Source organism: Aotus nancymaae, unplaced genomic scaffold (assembly GCF_030222135.1).
Source record: "Aotus nancymaae isolate 86718 unplaced genomic scaffold, 86718_ANA_hifiasm-v0.15.2.pri h1tg000011l, whole genome shotgun sequence".
Classification (NCBI taxonomy): Eukaryota; Metazoa; Chordata; class Mammalia; order Primates; family Aotidae; genus Aotus; species Aotus nancymaae.
The window spans coordinates 2,392,659-2,407,434 of NW_026988422.1; the positions used below are offsets into that span (position 1 = coordinate 2,392,659).

The 14,776-nt window shown below is 41.3% G+C and overlaps 1 protein-coding gene and 1 pseudogene across 3 annotated transcripts in view; one reads left to right on the forward strand and one right to left on the reverse strand.

Annotated features, from left to right (window-relative positions):
* Positions 1-14,776, forward strand: part of ADGRG7 (adhesion G protein-coupled receptor G7) — a 93,486-nt gene that overhangs the window by 71,891 nt on the left and 6,819 nt on the right. The window lies entirely within an intron of this gene.
* LOC105734160 (lysosomal-associated transmembrane protein 4B-like) lies at positions 11,561-12,343 on the reverse strand (annotated as a pseudogene).

Here is a 14,776-nt window from a genome sequence, read left to right on the forward strand (position 1 = left end):
GGAGGCTGAGGCAGGAGAATTGCCTGAACCCAGGAGGCAGAGGTTGCGGTGAGCCGAGATCGCGCCATTGCACTCCAGCCTGGGTAACAAGAGCAAAACTCCATCTAAAAAAAAAAAATACAGTTTCTGGGAGGTGAAAGAAAAGCTCTTTATGATTTACCTACTATGTACTTCCCTGAGCTGGGTATCAGATAATATAGTAACAATAGTGTTGGGCCACTTTAGTCCCTCTTCTCTGAGTAGGAGGGATTTTTGTCAAGTAGCTGGATTGGGACACATCTTTCCTTTTCTCCTATGGAAGGGTTTTTGGCAGCTCTTCACCGTGATTGATATAGACAGTGTTACAGTTATTGCTGAAGCTTAGACTTCTGTGGGATTGGCTGAAGATTTTCTTTCAGTTCTTTTAAATTTATTGAGTCTTGTTTTATGGCCCAACCTTTGGTCTATTTTGATGAATAAAACATTTACTCTGGAAAAAAATGTGTATTCTGTAGTTGTTAAATAAAATGTTCTAAAAAAGATTATGTCAAAGTGATTGCTAATGGCACACCCATTTTCTGTCTTTACCAATATTTTTGTCTGATTCTCTCAATTGCCAAAAAAGGGGTATTAAAATCTCCACCTATGATTGTAAATTTGTGTGTTTCCTTAATTCTGTCAATTTTTGCATCACATGTTTTGAGGTTCTACTATTAGATGCATATACATTTATGATTGTATATGCATCTAATAGATGAATTGATAATTTTATCATTTAGATAAAAAGGTTTCTTTTCCTCCAATAATACTTTATCTTATATCCAGCTTTATGCATATTGATTACCTGATATGTACGTTTTCATCCCTTTGCTCTCAATCTATTTGTGCCTTTATATTTTAAGTGTGTATCAGGTAAACAGAAAATACAAGTCTTACCTTTTCATCCATTCTGGCAATCTCTTTTAATTGAATGTTTATTCCATTTAGATCTAATGTATTTTTTGATATGGGTTAATTTGTATCTACCATTTTCCTATTTGTTTTCTGTGGCCATTCTATTTTTTATTCCTGTTTCTCCTTTTTTGCCTACTTTTTGATACATTTAATATTATGAGGATTCTAATTTTAATTTATATTTCAGTTTATTAAGCAATACTTCTTTGCATTTTGGGGTCAATTTAGGGATACACTATACATCCTTAACTTTTCATTGTCAACTCAGAGCTAATATTTTACTACTGTCTAGTAAAGTCTAAGAATCTTATAACAATGTAAGTCCTCTTACCATGCTCTCTTCTCTCATATTTTGCCTTTATGTATTACATATGCATACGTTACAAACCCTACTATGCAATGTTCTTATTTTTGCTTTAAACACACATATATTTTAAGGAAATTAAGAGAAAAGAATTTTTACATTCAGTCATACGACTATGATTTCTAGTTTCTTCATTCCTTACTGAAGATCTGAATTTCTGTTTGGTGCTGTTTCCCTTCATACTGGAGATAATCCTTTAGAAAGTTTTGTGATATACGTCTTCTGGTAACAAATGTTCTGATTTATTATTGTCTAAAATTGACTTTATTTTGCTTTCATTCTTGAAGTATGTTTTTACTGGTATAGAATTCTGAGTTGACAGTTTTTTTCCCCCTTTTAATATGAAGAAATAATTTTACAAACTGGCTTCATTTTGTAATGAGATAACCTCAGTTCTTCATATTATTGTTCTCCTGAATGTACTGTGTTATTTTCCTCTGGTTGCTTTAAGATTTTCTCTTTATCTTTGATGTTCAGTATTTTGACCATGATGTAACTAGGTTTTATTTTCTTTGCATTTATTCTGCCCGGGATTGTTGAGTTTCTAGAATCTGTTAATTTATGCCTTTTACCAAATTTGAGAAATTTTTCATGATAATGTTTTCAAGTAGTTTTTCTATTTGAAAAAAGGGATTCTGAGAATCTAATTACATACATGTTAGACCACTGACATTGTTCCACAGGTGCCTGAGCTCTGTTCATTTTCATCATTCTTTCTTTTTGCTGTTAATTAGACTGGATTACTCTAGTAATATATCTTAAAGGTCATTGACTTTTTCTTCAATTATCTTCAGTCTACTGTTGAGCTTATCCAGTAATTTCTATTTTAGATGCTATACTTTTTAATTAAAGAGTTATTATTTTTATAGTTTTTAATTCTTCTATTTCCTAACTTTTCACTTATTAAAAGTGTTGGGGCCCAGCCCTGACACAGACTGTGGGGGTTGCAAGGGATGGTGAAGACAAAGAAATGAGAAAAGACAAGTTAAGAGTGCATAAGGTGGGGACCAGGGGGCCAACGTGAGTATGGAGGCTGTGAAGGCCCCGAGCTCTGGAGACCCACACCATTTATTGGTGTACAACACAAAGCGAGAATGTGGTAGGGGTGTGGGGAGAGACAGCTAGAGTGGTTTGGCATTTCCTTCGAGGCATAAAGAATAAATTCTATTCTAGATTTAATCATTAAATAAGCTAGAGGGGTCATAGATAGGAGCCAGCAAATCTGGTTGCATTCTTGTGCTTCCAAGAGGTGTTCCTCCCTTGAGCATGGAGTCATGGTGTTCCATGATCTCTTTCTTTCTGTGCCAGATAAGCAGGTCATGCCACAACCTTCCTTCCAGCAAAAAGTGCCTTTTTCCTTACATACTTAAACATGTTATAATGGCACTTTAAAGTCTTTATCTGCTAAATCTAATATTTGGATCATTTCAGTAAATTTTCTTTGATTTTTCAATATGGGTCATGTTTTCCTTATTCTTCATATGTCTAGCAATTTTGATTGTTTCCTGGACGGTAAAAATAATACACTGTTATCAACTCTGCATGTTTTTATATTCGTACTCAGAAGGGCTTAGCAGACAATTAAGTTGGGTAGACTACTGTCTACTAAAAACTACTGGCTACTGAAAACTCTGTCTCCCCTTTGGCGAACAGCTTCAATCTCTGTTTAGTCTTTTTAACCTTAGTTGAGCTTAGAGTCTTCCCTATGTATATACAGTTCAAGAGTCAATAATTGATTTAAGCAGAGATTATAAACAGACTCTGAAGCTCCCCCTCTCTGCCTCCTCCAAGAATATCTTGGATATTCTTCCTTACTCTCTAGTGCTGTCATCTCCCTAAACCCTGTCCTCTAGTTTCTCAACTTCATAAGACCCCATATTTCAACTCCGGGTTTAGTCACCCTGACTGGGGCTGAACAGGGGCTGCTTTCAGGCTAAAATATATTAAAAACAAAATGAAACAAAACAGGAAGCCTACCTAGTATTGGTTCCTTTTTCCAAACATAAACTCCTCTTCCCATTTTAGACTGTTTTTATTGTCCTCCAGTGTCTTCTGGTCGACTTTTAAAAATATTGTATCCAGAATTTATAGTTGTTATTGTCAAGAGAGTTGATTTAATGGCCGGGCGCGGTGGCTCAAGCCTGTAATCCCAGCACTTTGGGAGGCCGAGGCGGGTGGATCACGAGGTCAAGAGATCGAGACCATCCTGGTCGACATGGTGAAACCCCGTCTCTACTAATACAAAAAATTAGCTGGGCACGGTGGCGCGTGCCTGTAATCCCAGCTACTCAGGAGGCTGAGGCAGGAGAATTGCCTGAACCCAGGAGGCGGAGGTTGCGGTGAGCCGAGATCGCGCCATTGCACTCCAGCCTGGGTATCAAGAGCGAAACTCCGTCTCAAAAAAAAAAAAAAAAAAAGAGAGAGTTGATTTAATAGCAGCAGAATTTTATGAAGTGTTTTGTGGCATAATTTTACATCAGACTGAAGATGCTTTTGTTCCTTGAGTCTTATCTCAAGGACATATTTAACCATAAACCTTTGAAAAATTCAGTTCACACTTTGTTTTAAAAATCTGAAAGTAAGTTATATATTTTTGCTTTTGAAAATAATTCTACAAAGGTAAACACTTGGATTCTGGTCACCTCCTGATTTTATCATCATAAAAATAGTGATGAAGATAAACCAAAATGGTGGATAAAAATAAATTTGTTTGACTTTGGAGAGGTTTTTTTTTTAACCTTTGTAGTTATGTATTATGTGTGATGAATGTCAAGACTTTAAAAACAAAGATGCATTATTGAAAGACTTTTTTTTTGAGATGGTCTCACTCTGTCACCCAGGCTGGAGTGCAATGGCATGATCTCAGTTCACAGCAACTTCCACCTCCTGGGTTCAAGCAATTCTCGTGCCTCAGCCTCCTGAGTACCTGGGATTACAGGCGTATGCAAGCATGCCTGGCTAATTTATGTATTTTCAGTAGAGACAGGGGTTTTTTTGTTTTTTGGTTTTTTTTTGAGATGGAGTCTTACTCTGACACCCAGGCTGGAGTGCAGTGGCACGATCTTGGCTCACTGCAACCTCTGCCTCCCGGGTTCAAGTGATTCTCCTGCCTCAGCCTCCTGAGTAGCTGGAATTATAGGTACCCACCACTATGCCCAGCTAATTTTTTGTATTTTTACTAGAGACAGGGTTTTACCGTGTTGGCCAGGCTGGTCTTCCTGACCTCGTGATCCACTTGCCTCAGCCTCCCAAAGTGCTGGGATTGCAGGTGTGAGTCACCACGCCCAGTGAGACAGGGTTTTACCATGTTGGCCAGGCTGGTCTCGAACTCCTGACCTCAGGATCCACTGGCCTCAGCCTCCCAAAGTGCTGGGATTACAGGCGTGAGCCACAGCACCGGACCTTGAAAGACATTTTGAAATCAGAATTTCTCTTTACATTCCTTACTCTGTGGCTCCTCCCATAGTGAACATTGCTCTTTACTCTGATGAAAGAGCAATGAAACTACTAAATGGACTTTACTCTCTTTAGTATGGAAGCATGTCTTCTCTAAGCTGGCAGAATTAATTATACTTCAGTAGAATGAAAATACTTCTCCCTTAAAGTACTCACACCCCACCAGGGTCATCTGTATGAACAAACGTAACCACTGAACAGACATTACCATTTCCCTGCCCAGGACAAGGAAAGGAGCCCCTTTCTGAAAGCTCACTGCTGAAACTCCAGACCATGAACCCTAAAGGCAAGAAAATAACTCAGAGAATCCACATGACTGTTAGAAGTTTTTGATAATTTTCAGTTTTGATATTTATTGAGATTATTTCCTAATGATGGCAGCGGCAGCCTATCTGAAGCGGCTGCTGCCGTGACTCCGGCTGCAAGCGGGTACAGGCACAATGTCCTCAGGTGCAGATGCTAAAGCAGGCAGTCCCCATAACCTGCCCAGAGAGCCCCCTGGGAGTCCACTGCCCTGGGAACACATCCCTGGTTGCTGCTGTGATGGGGCCGGGCCCAGCCACCCATCAGTGGGAGAACAGTGTAGTTGAACACGGGAGAGCAAGCAGAGAGGGGTCCCAAGGTGGAACTGGGCCCGGAGCGGTGCCACACCTGCACATGGAATGTGGGGCAAGGCCCAACATATAGAACTGGGGTCATGCTTCAGGGGTCTGGGGTGGGAAGTGGAAGCAGTGCCCATTTCAAGGACCCAGCCAGCTATGTGGCCACTATAGCCAGCCCACTGACAGCACCAAGTTCCTGTGCCTTGGGAACAGTCTCTGCTCTGGGTCACCCGAGGCTGTGTCCTCAGGATCTGTTCCACATCAAGGTGACCGCCGAGCCTGACATTCCCAATGGCTGGGCCCAGGGCCCATGATCTGCTCCTGGAGGTGGCCCCCTGGCAGGGCCATGAGCCAAGCAAAGGGAGCCCCAGGCTGCCCCTGAGTGCTGAGGCCACAGGAAGAACTCACAGTGATGTCACCCCGCCTTGGATGCTGGCCCAGGACCAGCGAGGACCTGGAGCTCCCACCCCAGGCTGTGAGGACGCCTGGCCAGGGCTGCACACTCCACTGAGCCAACAGGAACTTGGGACACGTGGGAGCCCCACCTCTTCTCAGCTGGCAGGGTGGGAACTCCCTGGGTGCAGCTGCAGCTGCCCTGTCGCAGCTGCTGACCAAGAAAGATCCCCTCTGCCTGGGTGCAATGAATAGATGCAGGAGGCAGGCGGGCTCTTGGGTGGAAGGCAGCGGGTCTCTGGTGAAGCTTACTTTAAAACCAGGAAGGGCCTGAAGCCTGGGGCCGAGCTGCCAGTCCCATGGACTGAAAGGGGAGCGTATGTTTTTCCCTGGGCCTGCCAATGGCCACCCATGGACCAATCAGTACGCACTTCCTCCCCTCTGAGGGCCATAAAAACCCCTGGACTCAGCCAGCCTCAAGGAGAGGACAGAGAGAGGATGGGATGACCTGCTGAGGTGAGGAGCTACCCTCTCTGCTGAGAGCTGAACGCTCATCGGAACACTCTGGCTAGGAGAGGAGCTACCCGCTGCAGGTGTCCTTTGAGCTATTCTATCACTTAGTAAAGCTTCTTTTCATCCTGCTCACCCTCCACTTGTCTGTGTACCTCATTCTTCCTGGATGCAGGACAAGAACTAGGGACCCACCAGAATGGCGGGGCTAAAAGAGGTGTAACACAAACAGGGCAGGGCTGAAGCATGCCCATGCTCTCCACATTGTGGTCAACAAGGAGAGAAGAGAGAAGAGCTGTGCCCTTCAGGGACCCCAGACCTAGGAGCTCCCTGAGCCAGGGTGGTGACACCCTCTTTAGGGCTCTGAGGTTCCTGGTGTCTCCAAGCTTCTGGTGTCACCGGGTTCCCTGGTGTTAGCCATAGAAGCTGCTTATGGTACACCTGGTCCAGCTACACTCTTGCAGGGAGATGGTGCTTGTGCCAGTGCCTGGAGCTGCCTGCCCCACTGCAGCTGGCACGCCTGGCTGTGCACAGTGGCCGGACCCCATGCTTGCTTACGCATACCTTGTCACTCCACACCTGGCTCGTCCTTGGCAGGTGTGGATTCAGGCCGGTAGTGTAAGCCAAGCACAGCCTGCCAGGCTGAGTGGGTGGAAAGAGCCCAGTGGGCCAGAGCTAAACTTGGGCAAAGGTGCCACTGGCCACAGAGATTTCTGGCTGGCAAAACAACACCCCAAGGATCTCATAACACTAACAATACTTTTAAGGTGCTTGTTATCTTTAGTTCTCAAATTAGTTTTTTAAAAAACCTCATTTACCTTTAATTTGTTCATCAAAAGCTGAAAGAGATGTGTAAAACTTCCTTTTACTGTTATTTTTCTTTTAATTTTTCTTATGACTGTTTTAGCAATTTGTATTTATACAATTCAATATGGTAGTACCATGTTCCTGGAAATTTATGGATATGCTATTTAATATATCTATGGAGCATTATACCTGTCACCAATATAACAAGTCACTCAATTCCAGTTTATCTTGTAATCTGATTTTCCATATATCGATGTAGCAAACTTCAAGTTTGTTTCTGTTTGCTTTTTTGACTTATTTCTTTTTAGACCATGCCTAGATTTGTTTGTTTTTGATAATTTTCTCAGAGTTTATCCATTTTATCTGTTTATTTATTCATTTAATTATTATTATACTTTAAGTTCTGAGATACATGTGCAGAACATGCAGGTTTGTTACACAGGTACACACGTGCCATGGTGGTTTGCTGCACCCATCAACCCATCATCTACATTAGGTATTTCTCCTAATGCTATCTCTCCCCTAGCCTCCCACCCCGCAACCAGGTCCTGGTGTGTGATATTCTCCTTTTTGTGTCCATGTGTTCTCATTGTTCAACTCTCACTTACGAGTGAGAACATGCACTGTTTGATTTTCCGTTCTTGTGTTAGTTTGCTGAGAATGATGGTTTCCAGCTTCATCCATGTCCCTGCAAAGGGCGTGAACTTATCCTTCTTTATGGCTGCATAGTATTCCATGATGTATATGTGCCACATTTTCTTTATCCAGTCTATCACTGATGAGCATCTGGGTTGGTTCCAAGCCTTTGCTATTGTGAACTGTGCCTCAATAAACATATGTGTGCATGTGTCTTTATACTAGAATGATTTGTAATTCTCTGGGTATATACTCAGTAATGGGATTGTTGGGCCAAATGGTATTTCTGGTTCTAGATCATTGAGGAATCACCACATTGTCTTCCACAGTGGTTGAACTAATTTTCATTCCTTCCAGCAGTGTAAAAGTGTTCTTATTTCTTTACATCCTCTCCAGCATCTGCTGTTTCCTGACTTTTTAATAATCACCATTCTGACTGGTGTGAGATGATATCTCTTTGTGGTTTTGATTTGCATTTCTCTAATTATCAGTGTGATGTTGAGCTTTGTTTCATGTGTTTTTTGGCTGCATAAATGTCTTTTGAGAAGTATCTGTTCATATCCTTCACCCACTTTTTGATGTTTTTTTTTTCTTGTAAATTTGTTTAAGTTCTTTGTAGATTCTGCATATTACCACTTTGTCAGATGGATAGATTGCCAAAATTTTCTCCCATTCTGTAGGTTGCCTGTTCACTCTGATGATAGTTTCTTTGCTGTGCAGAAGCTCTTTAGTTTAATTAGGTCCCATTTGTCAATTTTGGTTTTTGTTGCCATTGCTTTTGGTGTTTTAGTCACAAAGTCTTTGCTCATGCTTATGTCCTGAATGGTATTGCCTAGGTTTCCTTCTAGGGTGTTTATGATATTAGGTCTTACATTTAAGTCTTTAATCCGTCTTGAGTTAATTTTTGTATAAGGTGTAAGGAAGGGGTCCAGTGTTAGTTTTCTGCATATGGCTAGCCAATTTTCTCAACATCATTTATTAAGTAGGGAATCTTTTCTCCACTGCTTTTTTTTGGTCAGGTTTGTCAAAGATCAGATGGTTGTGGATGTGTGGTGTTATTTCTGAGGTCTCTGTTCTGTTCCATTAGTTTATATATCTGTTTTGGTACCAGTATCATGCTGTTTTGGTTACTGTAGCTTTGTACTATAGTTTGAAGTCAGGTAGCGAGGTGCCTCCAACTTTGTTCTTTTTATTTAGGATTGCCTTGGCTATACAGGATCTTTTTTGACTCCATATGAATAAGTAGTTTTTTTGTAATTCTGTGAAGAAAGTCAATGGTGGTTTGGTAGGAATAGCATTGAATCTATAAATTGTTTTGGGCAGTATGGCCATTTTCACAATACTGATTCCTCCTATCCATGAGCATGGAATGCTTTTCCATTTGTTTGTGTCCTCTCTTATTTCCTTGAGCAGAGGTATGTAGTTCTCCTTGAAGAGGTCCTTCACATTCCTTTTAAGTTATATTCCTAGGTATTTTATTCTCTTTGTAGTAATTGTGATTGGGAGTTCCCTCATGATTTGGCTCTCTGTTTGTCTATTATTGGTGTATAGGAATGCTTGTGATTATTGCACATTGATTTTGTATCCTAAGACTTTGCTGAAGTTGTTTATCAGCTTAAGTAGATTTTGGGCTGAGACAATGGAGTTTTCTAAATATACAGTCATGTCATCTGCAAACAGAGACAATTTGACGTCCTCTCTTCCTGTTTGAATACCTTTATGTCTTTCTCTTGCCTGATTGCCCTGGCCATAACTTCCGGTAATATATTGAGTAGGAGTGGAGACAGAGGGCATCCTTGTCTTGTGCCGGTTTTCAAAGGGAATGCTTCCAGCTTTTGCCCATTCAGTATGATATTGACTGTGGGTTTGTCATAGATAGCTTTTATTATTTTGTGATACATTCCATCAATACCTAGTTTACTGAGAGTTTTTAGCATGAAACAGTGTTTAATTTAACGAAGGATTTTTCTGCATCTATTAAGATGATCATGTTTTTGTCGTTGGTTCTGTTTATGTGATGGATTACATTTATTGATTTGCATATGTTGAACCAGCCTGGCATCCCAGGAATGAAGCTGACTTGATTGTGGGGGATAAGCTTTTTGAGGTGCTGCTTGATTTGGTGTGCCAGTATTTTATTGAGGATTTTTGCATCAGTATTCATCAGGGATATTGGCCTGAAATTTTCTTCTTTTGTTATGTCTCTGCCAGGTTTTGGTATCAGAATGATGCTGGCTTCATAAAATGAGTTAGGGAGGAGTCCCTCTTTTTATATTGCTTAGTATAGTTTCAGAAGGAATGGTACCAGCTCCACTTTGTACTTCTGGTAGAATTCAGCTATGAATCCATCTGGTCCTGGGCTTTTTTTGGTTGATAGGCTACTAATTACTGCCTCAATTTCAGAACTTCTTATTGGTCTATTTAGGGATTTGACTTTTTCCTGATTTAGTCTTGGGAGGGTGTATGTGTCTAGGAATTTATCCATTTCTTCTAGATTTTCTGGTTTATTTGCATAGAGGTGTTTATAGTATTCTCTAATGGTAGTTAGTATTTCTGTGGAATCAGTGGTGATACCCCATTTATAATTTTTATTGAGTCTATTTGATTCTTCTCTTTTCTTCTTTAATAGCCTCGCTAGCAACTATTAAATAGACTGGCTAGTGGTCTATCTATTTTGTTGATCTTTTCAGAAAACAAGCTTCTGGATTCATTGATTTTTTTTTTTTTTTTTGGTGGGCAAATCTCTTTTTAATTGCAAAAGATTTCATTTATAGCACATTCAATAATGAGCCAAGAGGAGAGTAGCTGACTTTGGAACGTATGAATATATAAAAATCCCTTGCAGTTCAGGTAGTCAAGATAATAAGTGCATATGAGGAAAACAACCTTCATTTTTCTGAAAATGTTTGCATTTTAAAAGGTGACTAGGCATACTTGGAAGTTCAAAGCAGTAGAATGTACCTTGCAGGGAAAGGAGGAGGAAAACCCTTTTCCGTATTGTTAGGCAAATGTGTATCAAATATATCCCAATTCCACTTGATAAAGTCAGTTGGATGACCTCCTTGAACCAGGCTAGGGCAGAACATTTAGTAAAAGCAGGCCCTGGGTAGGGATGTGAATCCAGGAGAGGAGCACCAGACCCCATGCAGCGCCAAACACACCTGTCCTACCCTCTAACACAGACGAGGCACATCGCCCCATGTCCCTGGACCCGGATACGCAAGAACAGTCATCAGATGGTTACTGCTCCCATGGCCTAGCACTTTCTAATAGTTTTAATTTAGGCCATGGAGAAAAATCCTTTATCAGCAAATGCAAACTTAAGTCATAAGGGATGCTATGGGGGAGGTTCTTGTAATACATATATAAGGACTTCTATTTACCTAAATAGAACAATGATTACACAGTTGACATTCCTGTTTTCGTAAGGTTTTGTTCCCTACACTGGAATGGCTTAAGAAAAAGTTGTCTATTTTTGGTTTTATTTTACACTTTCAAAATAGAGGGAACAAAGAGAAAAAAATGTGACTAACTGCCCAACTTTGGGGTCCAGCAGGTGCAAAAGCGAACTTCTCTGACTCTGGAGACGTCAGATTTGGGGGAAGTTTCAGTGCCTAGGGAAGGTTAGTGAAGCCCATTACACCCCGAATCCTACAGAAAGAATTCTACAGGTCATCTATCACAGTGTTCTAGTAAAGCATATGCTAAAAAGCGCAGGTTTCAACCTAGCATCTAAATTTTAAAAAGCGGCATTTCAGCAACAAGCTCAGAGAGCTCATCGCAAAAGTGAAATAACAGAACTATTGCTCAGATGTTGAAAAAGTCAAGCTGCTGCCCTCAGCTCCGCCCACTTGAAGGCTTAGGCAGACATGTAAGGTGGCGGCAGCTCCTTGGCAGCATCATCCACAGTGGCATCATCATACGGGGGTAGCAGCACCATGTTGTCATTGCTGGTAACCAGGACATCAGAGGACTCCCTGCCATTGATGTATGGGTAGCAGTTCCAAACACAGCTAATCAAGTAACCCTGAAAAGTCAAGGTAATGCTAATAAACAGAAGAATAATAAGGACAAAACAGATGTGATTCACTGAGTTGACATCATCTCTGTAGGGAAAAATTAGGAGGCAGTTGTCCTATGTATTCCTGAATGGAGTTTGGATAAACAAGCACAGTGATTGCAAGCAAGGTGTTCAGGGCAAAATCAAAGATCTGGTAACAGAAGAATGGGATGATCCAGGCTGCGTGTTGCTTGTATGCTGGTAAGTAGCCATAGCACATACCAGAATCATGAGAAGAGAAATCGCAATGGCAGTGCACATGTTGGCATCATCCATGAACTCAAAGTCAGGGCCCAGTTCAGAACTTGAGAAGTAATACTGATCTGGATCAGCTAAAGCATTCAATAAAATCAACAGTACCAGGCATTGATGATCAGGTACCAGGTGCCGTGCCAGTGCAGACAGGGCAGCACAGGCAGCAGCTGTTGGAGTAGGACCGTGTCCAGGGCACGACCATCTTCATCGCTGTGGGAGCAGTGGCGCCAGTGTGAGCCCAAGTTTTCAGGAGCTTTGACCGACTCGTCCAGGACCACTGCGACGCTGCTGCTGGCTCCTCGACTGTTCAGGCTCCCGGCCCACTCTCCCGTGGCCCGCAGGCCTCCCTCCTGGATCCTCCAGAGCTGCGAGAGGCTACTGCCCTGGACCCTGCTATCTGAAGGCAGTGGCAGCCTCATTGATTTTTTTAAGGGTCTTTCCTGTTTCTATCTCCTTCAGTTCTGCTCTGATCTTAGTTATTTCTCGTCTTCTGCTAGCTTTTGAATTTGTTTGCTCTTGCTTCTCTAGTTCTTTTAAGTGTGATGTTAGGGTGTCGATTTTAGATCTTTCCTGATTTCTCTTGCGGGCATTTAGTGCTATAAATGCCACTCGAAACACTGCTTTGGCTGTGTCCCAGAGATTCTGGTACATTGTGTCTTTATTCTCATTGGTTTCAAAGAACTTATTTATTTCTGCCTCAGTTTTGTTATGTACCCAGTAGTGATTCAGAAGCAGGTTGTTCAGTTTCCATGTAGTTGTGCAGTTTTGAGTGAGTTTCTGAATCCTGAGTTCTATCTTGATTGCACTGTGGTCTGAGAGACTGTTTGTTATGATTTCCGTTCTTTTGCATTTGCTGAGGAGTATTTTCCTTCCAATTATGTGGTCAATTTTAGAATCAGTGTGATATGGTGCTGAGAAGAATGCATGTTCTGTTGATTTGGGGTGGAGAGTTCTGGAAATGTCTATTAGGTCCACTTGGTCTGGATATGAGTTCAAGTCCTGAACATCCATGTTAATTTTCTGTCTTGTTGATCTGTCTAATATTGACAGTGGGGTGTTAAAGTCTCCCACTACTGTGTGGGAGTCTAAGTCTCTTTGTAGGTCTTTAAGAACTTGCTTTATGAATCTGGGTCCTCCTGTGTTGGGTGCATATACATTTAGGAGAGTTAGCTCTTCTTGTTGCATTGATCCTTTTACCATCATGTAATGCCCTTCTTTGTCTTTGCTTACCTTCGTTGGTTTAAAGTCTGTTTTATCAGAGACTAGGACTGTAATTCCTGCTTTTTTTTTTTTTTTGCTTTTAATTTGCTTGGTAAATCTTCCTTCATCCCTTTATTTTGAGACTATTTGTGTCTGTGCATGTGAGATGGGTCTCCTGAATACAGCACACTGATGGGTCTTGACTCTTTATCCAATTTGCCAGTCTGAGTCTTTTAATTGGGGTGTTTAGCTCATTTACATTTACGGTTAATATTGTTATGTGTGAATTTGATCCTGCCATTTTGATGCTAGCTGGTGGTTTTGCCCATTAATTCATGCAGTGTCTTCACAGTGTCAATGGTCTTTACAACTTGGTATGTTTTTGCAGTGTCTGGTACCGGTTTTTCCTTTCCATGTTTAGTGCTTCCTTCAGGAACTCTTGTAAGGCAGGCCTGGTGGTGACAAAATCTCTCAGCATTTGCTTGTCTGTAAAGGATTTTATTTCTCCTTCGCTTATGAAGCTTAGTTTGGCTGGATATGAAATTTTGGTTTGAAAATTCTTTTCTTTAAGAATGTTGAATATTGGCCCCCACTCTCTTCTGGCTTGTAGGGTTTCTGCAGAGAGATCCACTGTTAGTCTGATGGGTTTCCCTTTGTGGGTAACCCGACCTTTATATCTGGCTGCCCTTAGCATTTTTTTCCTTCATTTCAACCCTGGTGAATCTGACGATTATGTGCCTTGGGGTTGCTTTTCTTGAGGAGTATCTTTGTGGTGTTTTCTGCATTTCCTGAATTTGATTGTTGGCCTGTCTTGCTAGGTTAGGGAAGATCTCCTGGATAATATCCTGCAGAGTGTTTTCCAACTTGGTTCCATTCTCCCCATCACTTTCAGGTATACCAATCAAATGTAGGTTTGGTCTTTTCACATAGTCCCGTATTTCTTGGAGGCTTTGTTCATTTCTTTTCATCTTTTTTTTCCTAATCTTGTCTTCATCCTTTATTTCATTAAGTTCATCTTCAATCACTGATATCCTTTCTTCTGCTTGATTGATTTGGCTATTGATACTTGTGTATGCTTCATGAAGTTCTTGTGCTGTGTTTTTCAGCTCCATCAGGTCATTTATATTCTTCTCTAAACTGTTTTTTCTAGTTAGCAATTCCTCTAATCTTTTTTCAAGGCTCTTAGCTTTCTTGCTTTGGGTTAGAACATGCTCCTTTAGCTCAGAGGAGTTCATTATTTCCCAGCTTCTGAAGCTTACTTCTCTCAATTTGTCAAACTCATTTTCTGCCCAGTTTTCTTCCCTTGCAGGTGAGGAGTTGTAATCTTTTGGCGGAGAAGAGGTGCTCTGGTTTTTGGAATTTTCAGCCTTTTTCCACTGTTTTTTTCTCATCTTTCTGGATTTATTTTCCTTTGGTCTTTGATGTTGGTGACCTTTGGATGGGGTTTCTGTGTGGACATCCTTTTTGTTGATGTTGATGCTATTCCTTTCTGTTTGTTAGTTTTCTTTCTATCAGTCAGGCCCCTCTGCTGCAGGTCTGCTGGAGTTTCCTGGAGGTCCA